Consider the following 12,614-nt stretch of genomic DNA (forward strand, 5'->3'; position numbering starts at 1 on the left):
CTTTTGCAGGATAGTGTTGACTAGGGATGAAAATGGTATGGATATTTTCCGATCGTATTCGAAACCGAATTCGTTTAGAGGGGTTGAGATCTGTCCGTATCCGAGTCTGGATATCCAACATCTGATATCGTATCCGTATCCGAATACTCAAATCGCATATTTATGATGTCGATATCCAATCGTATCCTATCCAATATAGTTGACACTATCCGTATTCAAATCCGAATCCGGACAGAAATATGAAAACAAATGTAATATCGGTGATATCCGTCCGTATCCGATCCGTTTTCATCCCTAGTGTTGACATACATCGTGTGCATTCGGATCATGGAGTCTACATGCTTGCTAAAATTTTTATGCGAGATGACATTCTACAAACTTGGAAACATGGTTATGTTCCTTCTCACAATTATTTCAGTTCACTTTGTTTTCGCAACCCCGTTCTCCTTTATGTTGTGCAGGATCAGTTTCAAACACAATCGACGCCGAGGACGGCTTTTCGTCAAGAAGGGGAGGATGATGAGGACATGACACCCATGCATATGACCATGTTTGGCATATGGTATGGAGGGGTAGGAGGCTAGCAAGGGTGTCCAAGTCAAGAAGGAGGTCCGAGGCTAATTCGGTTCGAGTCCCTGAGGTGGAGGCCCAAAGCAACTCAAGTTCGAGTCTGCCTCGGTCTCCAGGACCAGTCTGCCTTAAACTAGTCACCCAGGACGCATCCGGACTCTGTTTTTAATGATCCACATATGGTTGGAAAGATAATTTGATAAGAAAGCCAATCTAAGTGGTCTCATGTCAAAATACCTTCGGAATCAATGGGAATCGTCGAAACAAGTTAGCATCCAGAATCTACCAGGGTGCTACGACACCGTCTTTTGGTCCGTTGGACCGTGTATCGTGTTTGGGCCCATTAAGGGGCACGTCTAGGGGGGTGACGCCCAAGACTCTCTAAATAGCAGCTGTCGCTCTCCTTAAGGTTTGAGTTTTGTTTAGTTCTTGATTTCCTCGTGAAACATACATTGTTTTGTTGCAACTGTGCCGCCAAGGCTGCTTGCTGTAAACCAGGGCCCTAGTTCTTGATCATGTTCGCTTGTGGCGATTAGTCCTTTCGAATAAAGACTTGAACTCCTTCTTGTTTTCATAAGCCTCATATTTGTTTGCAATTTTAGATTGCGTTTATCCCATTCTTGCTTGTGTTCTCGATTCGCTTATAGGAAAGCCTTCTCGACGAGGTCAATCACGTTCGTGTGGTTGATAACCAAAGGAGCAGTGGTGTAACAGTTGTGGGGGTCCGAATCAATCTTGGTTCAAAGCCTAGATTGTGAACATTGAGTCTCCACCAATTGACACTATCATACCTTTCGAAAGATCGGGCCTAGTCTACATCAGCCATGAAAGAGGCGATTCATGGATTTCCAGTTGGTCAAGGTGGGCCGGTCTATTACAATATTCTAGATCTGTCGACCCAAGGGACTAATCAAGTCGGTACCACCATCAAGAAGCAGCACCAGCTGGTAATGGTGATGTCCAGGTAGTTCAGGGTTCATCTGAACAAGCTTAAAGTACTACTATGAATCAGATACAGTATAATCCTGGACTGTCAGTATAGCATGTGCAACAGCCAGTGGGGCAAGGTCAGAAGCAGGTGATCAATTTTGGCATATCAGGCCACATACTGTCATCGGCTAAAAAATAGCATCGTTAATTCAAAGGATCCATAGAGATATAGATCCTCATATCTACAATCAGAGACTTCAAGTAGCAAGCCAACAAAGGACCCAGCAGATAGAGATTCCACAAGGGTATCACTATGGAATAGATTATAACACCCTTCACATGATTCCAAATCTAGGGTATTAAGACATGGGATTTCAATCCACATTTGGGTCAGTAAGTATATAGGAATCCAAATTCACATGCTGATGAGTTGTTGCTAAAGGTGACCGAGATGATAAAGAATCAGTTTGATCTAAAGTCAAAAGGGTTGACCTTCTCGTACAAATGCCCATATCTAGAATGATATTATTTGGTTGCTCTTCCCACAAATTATAGGCTCTCAGAGTTTGCTAAGTTCACTGGCCAAGACAGTACAAACACGATAGAATATGTCAGTCAGTATCTTACGTAATTGGGTGAGGCATCAGTTGAGGATGTCCATCGAGTTTGTTTCTTCTCCTTATCCCTGTCAGGGCCAGCCTTCACTTGCTTTTTATCATTACCGGTTAACTCCATTACCAACTAGGCTGACCTCGAGAAGAAATTTCATACATATTTTTATACTGGGACTGGAGAAAAGAAGATTACCAATCTGACAACTATAAGACAAAAGATTAACGAATCGGGCACTGAGTTTCTTTAGAGTTTTTCTAAGAAACTAGGAACTTATGCTTCTCCTTAAACTTGGCTGATGATCAACTGGCTGTTTTAGCCGTTCAAGGAATGCTGCCAATGTGGAAAGAGAAACTGCTGGGATAAGAATTTGATAACTTGGGCCAATTAGCTCAACGAGTGGCAGCGCTCAATAGCCAATTCTAGAGTATGCACAGAGATACCCAATTCTAGAATAGTACCACAGTGGCTAAAGCTTATAATCCATACTCAGTCGATGACGGCTATGAAGATGAAGAAGAAGAGGTTGCTGCGGTTGGATGAAATTGGGATAAAAAGACAGTAATGGTGCCAAATCCTTGGGAAGAGGAGTCGAGGAGAGCTATGACTTTGACGTCACAAAGTCAGACAAGCTCTTCAATTTCTTGCTTGAGAAGGGGTAGATCAAGTTGCCCGATAATCATGTTATGTTGCCCCTGATCAGTTGAAGAATAAGAAGTTCTGTAAGTTCCATAACGCTACTTCTCATTCCATTAATGAATGCAGAATTTTCCAGCAGCATATACAGAGGGCTATTCAGCAAGGGAGGCACAAATTTGATATGCCTCAGAAAATAAAAATTGATGATAATCCTTTCCTAGGAGATCAAAACATGGTTGATGCTAGGCTGATCAAAGGAAAGACTATGGTCCTAACATCAACCAAATCAAGGGAAGCTCGAATAGTCGATCCGAAGATGCAAATATCGGCTGACGAGTACAGAGAAATTAGAAGACATCGCGATAAGCAAAAGAGCCGATATGAGTAGGGAGAAACATCAAAAGATGGGGCGACAAAGCCGTGACTTACATCTCGAATCCTATTGAATAAGTGGTAGAGGCAGAAGAAAAAATATTATCAGCGTTGGTTAAAGGATCAAGAATCCTAGCGTCAACTGGAAAAAGAGAGGTATGAAAGGAAACAAGCCAAATCACATTGAAATTGTCCTTTCTTCAGACATTGCTAGAATGAAGGTTTGAAGTTGCCTACCAAACACGACTGTCTAGAATGCAGCAGTTAATATTGGGAGTTTAGGCAATCTCAAACTAACTGCGGGTCTATCCATGCTCAAGATGCATATCATCATAATAACATGGATCAGTGCTTAAAAAAATAAAAGTGTTCATGATTGGCTTGGAAAATGAGTTGTTGACCAAAACTAGACTGATTATGAAGAAGAAGGTAATGAGAGAGAATATGTTTGGCAGGAAGGCTAATGGTGTCTAGGAGGTTTAACAAGAAGCCAGAAAAGAAGGGTACAACGCTTAAGGAATAAAGAGTTGGAACAGGCTCAGGCACCCAGTAAACCTCAAGTATGGCGTACTAAGCAAATAGCCGATAGAAAAGCAACCATCGACTAATATCCAAATGGCTTTTCTGTTGTCATTAGAATTCAGAGCTTCAGCAGATCAAGAAGTTTATTCGGATTTTGATGAATTGGAGTATGAGGAGATAGTTGCCAAGTGGACGGTTGTACAACAAGCAATATTTGATAAGTCAGTTAAGCATCGGCACTTAAAAGCTTTATATATGAAATGTTTTATTGATGGGAAGCCGATGAACAAGATGTTGGTGGATGGAGGTGCTTCTGTCAATCTTATGCCTTACACCACTTTTTGTAAACTTGGCAAAGGACTAGGAGATCTGATGGAGACTGATGTGATGCTTAAGGATTTTGGAGGTAATGCTTCTAAGACCCAAGGGGCAATAAATGTCAAATTAATAATCGGGAGTAAGACTCTGCTCAACACATTCTTCAAATACTTTTCTAGCAAGTTATGGAAAGGAGGCTTCATCAAGATCAGCAATGAAAGCCAATAGCTGATGCAAGCGATCGGCTCTGAGAGTTTGTTTTAGTGAATAGTCATGGATTCACGTTGGCCATTGGAATAAAGAAAAATAAGCATTAGTTCTAAGTATGGGTTTAGGCCGACGTATGAATGCTAAATGAAATCCTAAGTGCAAATCAGAATTGATGGATTTCTTAAACAAAGTTTTGTTGCACTTAATGCGAGCTTGCTTTGGATCGATCGATCGATTAACCTTTGGTATGAAAAGTTCTGCAGCAAAAAATATTTAAAGGGATGTTATCCTAACATTTGATCAATACTCGATAGCCGATTCGTTTAGTCATCGGCTCTAGTGGCCGGTACCAGAAGGGTATCGCCTCTAGTTCAAAAAATAAAGAAACTTAAAAGACATGAAAGCCGATACGATATGTATCGCCTCCAGAGCAAAGGATAAAAACAAAAAAACAATCATACATAAGGGCATTACACTAAGACACATTCATAAAAGAATAGGAGTCTTTGTTCATCGGATTACCCTAAGTACAAACTAATCGAAGACCTTGTTCACTACATCCTAAGCAGATGTAATGTCCACAATGGCCTCTATGGCAATGACGAATTCTTCAAACAGGTCCTCATGTCCCTCAGGGCCATCGCCAATCGGGAAACCAGCCTCCATAGTGTGGAGGTCATACTCGGTCCAGACTTGCGCTGCGGTTAGCACCATCGATGTGCCGTGATGAATGTCGTGGAGGGTGATCTCCTGAGTGTGGGCTAGGATATCTTGGAGGCGAGCATTGATGAGGGAACCTCGAGCATTGACAGCATCTATGGCCTTGTTCACTGCCAATTGGAGAGACTCCAATTACACCATCTGGGCTGGCGATCACAGAAAACTATCAAGACAAAGACAGTGAAAACCAGAATAAAAGCATTCATGGAACTCATCTTACCTGCCACCGTGGCGTCAGACTCAGCCAGCCATGCTCGAACGGCACTGGCCTCCTCCTCAGCCACATTAAGGGCCACTTGGAAGACCTCTAGACAGATCTCAAGCTGGCCATTTTTCTGAATCACCTTAGAATGGCGGTCCTCGGCCGCCCTCCATTCTCAGAAGAAGCGTCAAGCATCGTTGCTATTATATGAGTTAGAAGAATCCAACGACGAGGCCAGCACAGAAGATGCAACGTTAGAGGGCTTGCCGACCCTAGGGAGGAGACAAAGACTGTCATTTAAGACGAACCTATAGGTGAGTTAGAACAGATCATCATCATGAGCAGAGGATGTTAATCTTACCTCATGCGTTGGAGGTGCTGGCTCATCAGCATGTTCTCCTCCAGGACTTCCTCCACCGCGTATTTGCCACGGTTCTCCTTGCTGGTCATGAAGTTGATCGAGTCTACAAGAAGAGAGAAAGGCCGCTATAGAGTTCTACGAGGGTGGAGAAAAGCAAAGAAACAGGAAAGATTGCAAGTGCGGATGTGTTCAAGGCCGGAGCCCTTGGCCGGTATTTGAAGCCACATAATGAAGGGGTGGATGCCTTAGGTCATGCAAAAGGCAACCATAATTAATTGGAGGTGAAACGTCACCTCGCTAATACTAAAGAGAATACAGCACCGGATGACTAAGGATAGAAGATTGAAGGGCTCTCTTAATAAAGGCTGTGTTTTTAGACCTAAATAGGATTAAGACTAAGAGTCTGGAATCGGCTATTTTCAAAATCGGTTCTTTAGCCAGAACAAAGGAAAACATAGTAAGATAATGGAAAGTGAAGTTGTCATTGATTCTATGCAAAGACATATGTTGATATATGAATTATGAGTCTGGAACATCCTAGATCGCTCTCAACACTTCTAGCCAAATAGCATCAGCTTCTATGATCTGTTGTTTGTCTTCGTCGGCTGATCCAGGAATGCTCTTGAGGCTAATTCAGATGGCTCTACCTTCTCTAACTTTGGACAATGGTTCATGTTTCTTTTGTTGAATGGCATTAGGTATTTGAGCTAGGATGGACTTATGATGATCAATGGCAATAAGACTCTCGAGAAGGCTAGGGATGGATTACCCTTGAGGGCCAAGAGCAAAAGAGCCAAATGATTTGTCAGCCAAAGTCTACAAGAATCTTGTGATGGATGACTTAGAAGACTTGAGTTGCCTTTGGCTGCGTGCTTTTGAAAAACATTGAAGCCCATAAACTAAGGATTACAAAGTATTACAATTAAAAGGTGAAGAATGAGTAATTTTCTGAAAGAGATTTGGTCTGGAGAGTAAAATTGTCGATCGGGTCAAAGGACAGCAAGTTCGACAAATGGTCACCTAGTTAGGAAGGACCTTATCAGATCAAGCATTGTGTGCCTAGTAATACTTATATTTTGGAATCACTGAACGAAGAAGAAGAATTCGGCAAAGCAATCAAATGGGGAATATTTATAGGAATATTACCCTAGCATTTGGATTAATACTTGACAACCAATTTGCTCAGTTGTCGGCTCTAATAGCCGATACTAGAAGGGTATCGCCTCTAGTGCTAAAATAAACCCAAAGGGGTAAAAGCCGGTATGATGTGTATCGCTCGTGGGAGCAAAGCAAACACGGACAAAGTGATGCATATAGTATGAAGTACGAAACAAAAGAAAAACCACTCAAGACAGAGAAGTTGTTTGCTAATATCACCTATTACAAACTATGGGACAGAAAACACTTTGGCTACTATATCATCGGCCTAGGACATAAAGGCTACAGAGTTAGCAGCACTGAAGAAATCCTCAATCAGGCGTTCATAATCCCTAAGGTGCGCCACGGCTGGAAAACCATGGGGAAGGAACCAAAGTTCATGGCCAGAATGGGCTTGCGCAGAAGCCAGCGCCATGGCGGCACCATGGCAAACGCCATGCAAAGCGACCTCCCTGTCATGGTTTAGGATGCCGTGTAGGCAAACCACCAGGACGGCGCCTCTAGCGTTGACGAATCCCGCCGCATGCTCCGTAGCCAATCAGAGGCTCTCTAGTTGGGTAGACAAATCTAAAAAGATTCAAAGGAGAGATGATCAGAATCTTGAGGATGAAATTGAAAGAAAGCAAAGGTTATGATAGATATCTCACCCTATGATTCTGGCCTCAGCCTTGGCCAACCTATCCTCCATCGAATCGGCATCAGGAGGTGATCAACATTGAACCATGGCCAGAGCCGATTCTGTGAGGGAGAGACATTCAATGAGACCCTAGCCATGCAGATCAATGGAGGCAAGCAGATCATCATTGTCAATCTGCCTCCTTTGATAAGAAGGGAGCTGGCGATGAGCTATTGATGAAGAGGACCCTGAAGGACAAATGGGGTCGGCCCTATCCCCCGAGGCAGTAGGGGCATCATGAGTTGTACCCTCCTAATGATGAAGGTGCTGATGCGATGATGTAGGTCCATTAAGGGCCTCCTCAGCAAACCTCTTGCTGTTCTCCATGATCTCAAACCTACAGAAAAACAGGAACTATACTAAGGATGCAGAAGGTTTGAGATGAAGCGAGTTGTTTTTTAATCCCTAGCTGTGGCCCGTATATATAGCCCAGGAAGGCGAGGAGATAGATTTCACTAGGGATGTGAAATTGAAATCAGATACGAAAATGGATCGACACTCTAGAAATTCAAGGGACAGATAACGAGGAGATAACAGATTCGGACTTATTGCTTCCCCAAGTTACAGAATATCATGGGATGGATACAAAAGATTTACATTGACCAGCAATCAGCCCACCAAGGTTTCTTTGGATTGAAGGGAGTTCGAATCCCCACAAGGCCAAAACTTATCATAAAACGAGTCACATCGGCTCGTTAATAAAATTATGATAGAGAAGGGGAAAAGCCGCCTACCCAACAGATGCCCAGCTGATTTCTCAGTGACTGGGAAACTGTTGGAAAGAAGTTTGTTGCTTTCCCGATGGGCATTTGATTGAGCAAACAAGGGGAAGTTGTCCACACATTTTAGCCCTTGCAAACACTAGAACAGCTCTACAAGCATAGAGAGAAGACCTAGGCGATATCACAAGGATTCTTCTAACCATAGTAGCTGATTCTCTTGCTCGACAAGGTGCTAAGATGAGCGACACAATCACCCTATGCACAAGAATTCTTCTAACCACTCAAGATCTTCATAGCAAAAAGATAGACCATGGAGGGTCCAGCGGAGTTAGAAACACTCGAGGAGGCAGATAGAAGAGAAGCATGGCTAAATTGTTAAGTTGCTCTCGCTAAGGTCAGATAGACATTTCATAGCTGGCCTAGAAAAATGAATCCAAGTGCCTGTGAGGCAATGGTGCACTCGTAAAAGCTTTGAAGCATGGGCTCATGAGCTGACATAGGCGGCGACAAATAGTAGACTGTAGATCAAGATTCTCTACCCGTGACTGCGAACCTATCGAGGGTATAGATGTGATAATTTTGGAATAAAATTACTTTTATCCCAAAATTAGGGGGCATGTGTTTACACCAAAATTTATAAGAAGATTAATTTGGAAGAAGAGTCGCTGAGACTCGAAAGCTCCCAAGATCATGTCATCAAGGAATCAATTACGTGCAGATCGGAACCAGCCGATTGGAATGCAACACTGAAATTGGCTTTCTTCAAGTAGCGCCGACAGATAACGATAAAGGCTACGATCGGCGCTGGGACAAAGCATGCTGGACTCTACAAAAAGGGAAAGATTGGAGTCCAAGTTATCTTAAATTAGGAATGTTTTCTCTAGGGCCAAAGATTGTGATGAGTCATGCGTAGGTCCCGGGTATAAATATCAAACCCCAACTATTGTAAAAAACACAATCAATCCAATACAAGTTATTTACTTTTTTTTTTGGCTCCGACCACCCCTTAGGAGTAGGAGTAGAGTAGATCTCGGCGAGTTCTTCAGCAAGTATGGCTGCATCGATCCGGTCGACCTCCACTGCTTGTCTGTAAGTATCATCATGGCTTATACCTCTGTTCGTATGGCTGCATCGATTCGGTCGACCTCCACTGCAACTCTGGTATAAGTTAGTTATCAATTCTTGTCTAGTTCAAGTAAGGTTGAATCGATCTGGTCGACCTCCACTACTCGAACTAGATTAAGGTCAAGTTATCGGCTCTATCTAAGGGTGGCGTTCCTTCAGATAGATTCATTAAGTTACCGATATTGCTTATTGCTTCCATTGTTTATTTAATTACAGCAATATCACTTCGCCCGATTGGGATTGATCTAGATCAGCCTTATATCTTGTTTAACCCATCATTTGCTAATCTAAGCTGATCTAATCTGCACTTAAAACGATAAGTTATGTTTTATCAGCTATTTTATATCAATCTTGATCGTGCATAGCATGCAGTTAAGGTATGTCTGATCTTGAGTAGATCTATTGGCTAGCGAAAACTATTTCATGGCCTGTTATCACGGCCTGTGTGATTCTGCCTCACACCCCACTGTTAGCACCGTGGAGTGGGGATCATTATTTGGTAGATCTATTCCTAAGAGGGCATCACCTTAACTGTGCGTTATGCCTTAATCGGTTGTTTTAGCCGATATCGAGCGCTTTCATGAATAGTTCATATTACGAGATCGTTGAAGTAGGGATAGGTTGAAAGATGTGTTAGCCTCATGATCTTATTATTGTATTATGGCATGCATGATTCTGCCTCATGCCCCACTGATATTAATAATAAGTTAGGGTCGTCGAGTCTATTATTGTTTCTATGACCTACATGATTCTGCCTCATGCCCCACTGGTCATAGCGATAGATGAGATCTAATATGTTTATTAGATTTATCTTTATTAAATGGTTGAATAATGATGATCTGTTTCTTTTATATAAAAGAGGTTCGGTTACTTGCAGTCATTGACTTAGTATAAACTAATTATTGTTGATATCTTATTGCCATTGACCAATGTTTGTCTAAATAATGATATAAATCCTGAATGATAACCGATTCTTCTTACACAACCACATGAGCTTTAACTGATTTATTCTTATGAATATGCTGGAATCGACTATTTAGTCAATCTCCTTTCATATCGGCTCTCAGAGCCACACATTCGAGACTGTCTGGCAACACCTGCACGTTTTGCCCTAAATTACTGATAAACTTTCTCTTCTTGTCAATTACAGGGTCAAATTGACTGGCATGTCTTGGGAGGAGTGTGTAGGATCGACCATCCCTGTGCTGAAGCTAGGCGGATCTCCAGCTCCATCGAGCGGATCCTTCCGGCTTGCTCATGTGCCCTCGGCACGTGATGAAATTTTTGTGTCGACAATGATCTATATTTACCTTTAGGTATTGTTCTAGGGTTAGGCTCATGGTTCTTGCCGCACTTTTAGGGATCCTCTCTCTAAGAATTTCCGCATGGTATTGGATCACGGCCTAGATGCGTGCCTCATAGTGCATGTCCTTGACGAGTTTCTTGGCGGCTTTGTCAGCCACAACATCCGCCTTGACCTCGTATCCCTCCTTGCATCTAAAGAAATCCTGTATATAGACGCAATGTATCCAGTCATTATTTCAAGAATATCCAATCAATGCGATGTATTGAGCAATGTAGTGCGAGAAAGACTTACCCAAAGCTCGGCCTTGACATGCTGCGCCTTGTCGATGAATACCCTACCATTCTGATTAGGGGTGTTGGGGATGGCGGCATAGTAGGCCCACGTGTGGGCTAGCTCGACAGTTCCGCTGAACTGCACCAGGCTAGGGAACTTTTCCTTGATCAAAAGACCAAGGATGCCGTTCACATGGCGTGCGTGATCACCCCCATCGACCTTCCTCCAACCCTTGCCCAAGTGATTAAGATAAATTATTAGTTTCTATTGTAATTTTGAACATATCAAATAAAAAATTAGTGATAACATCTAAAGTTACTTACTTGTCTCCATCGGGTCGAATCAGTGGGCATCTCTCAAGAGGTATCGGTTGCCTTAGGAGGGTCAAGGGACCTTGCAACCACACACACGACGAAGTAGAGGAAGAGGTACCCCCTGTCTCCTCCTCCACCTATACCTCCTCCTCCACCTGTACCTCCTCCTCCTCAGAGGATGAGTGAGCGAAAGGTAACTCAGACGGTGATGAAGGTATAGGCGACGACGGCCTCATCTTGCCTCCACCCTTCCCTCGACCCTTGGGTCTACCCTGAGGTCTCTTCCCGGACCCCTCAGCTGCATCAGACCCTTTACGCGTCGCTGTCGCTTTTGAGTAAAGCGACGTTATCCTCCTCATACCGCCCACCATTGTTCAATCACCTACAATTAAAAAGAGTAAACAAATTAGCACAGATAATACATCAAAATAGATGCAAAATAAACAAAACATACTTAGAAAATAACATGGTATGACAAATAATAAATCAATTAGCACGGATCATACATGTATTAGAAATAATCATCATGATCGGGATTAGCTAGATCATAAGTCTCATCATCACTATCACGCATGCCGATATAATCATCCCCGTGCTCTGAAGGAGGAATGCCGTCATCACCGTCATTGCTTAGATGTAATCATTGAAGTAATTCTAAGTCCTTCACATTCTGAACCTTATCGCCGGTGTCCTCACCAGCACCACTTTCATTGTCTACTTTCATACCCTGAGCTTTGGTTAAGTCTATCTCAAAACTCCATTCGAGCCTATCTTCTTGAAAGATCTCTCTGTCATATGTGTTGGGGTCTATGTTGTAATCTTGATTGTTTAGGACGGGTAGTTTACCATGTGGCGATACCTTGTACACAACATCCCAACCCTTAAGACAGTCTACAGTTTGGCACAGGTATGAGAGATAATAAACTTGTGTGGCCTGTTGAGCCACAATGTAGACATCGTCTCCTAGTAAGACGGATGATTGTCGAATTTTGACTAGCCCAAGATTAGGGGTCCACCTCACTACTTCAGGATCAAACCAATGGCATTTGAATATAATGGGATTAAGAGGTTTGCAACCATAAAACATGAGTTTGTATATTTCTTCAATTCTTCCATAATACTCAACCCCATTTAAGCCTTGTGTAAAAACTCTGGTATTTGTGGTTCTTTGATTGGGCCGACTCTGCTCGTGGCTTATTGTGTGAAAGCGATATCCATTCACGTCATAACCGGTAAATGACAAGACCCTATAGGCACAACCATCGGCAACCTATCTCAACTCGGCACTCATAGACACATTGGTTTGTCCCTACAAGTTCAAGCAGGGTAGTTCGTTATATTAGTCGCACGTACGAGCAACTTGTAATGTCAAACTAAGTATGAGCCAAATTGGACAATACCTTCTGTTTGAACCAAGAAATGAAATTGGGCATTCTATTTTCCGCACCCTCTCTAAGAAGGGTCAAAGTTTCCTACGGGGTAGGTTCCCTTGATTCACGCTAGAATTGTTCATGAAATTCCCTGTACCAACGAGAAACAAGGGAGTTGGACACATAATTGTGACTACTTGAGAAAAAGTTTGTT

Source organism: Miscanthus floridulus, chromosome 4 (genome assembly GCF_019320115.1).
Source record: "Miscanthus floridulus cultivar M001 chromosome 4, ASM1932011v1, whole genome shotgun sequence".
NCBI classification, from domain to species: domain Eukaryota; kingdom Viridiplantae; phylum Streptophyta; class Magnoliopsida; order Poales; family Poaceae; genus Miscanthus; species Miscanthus floridulus.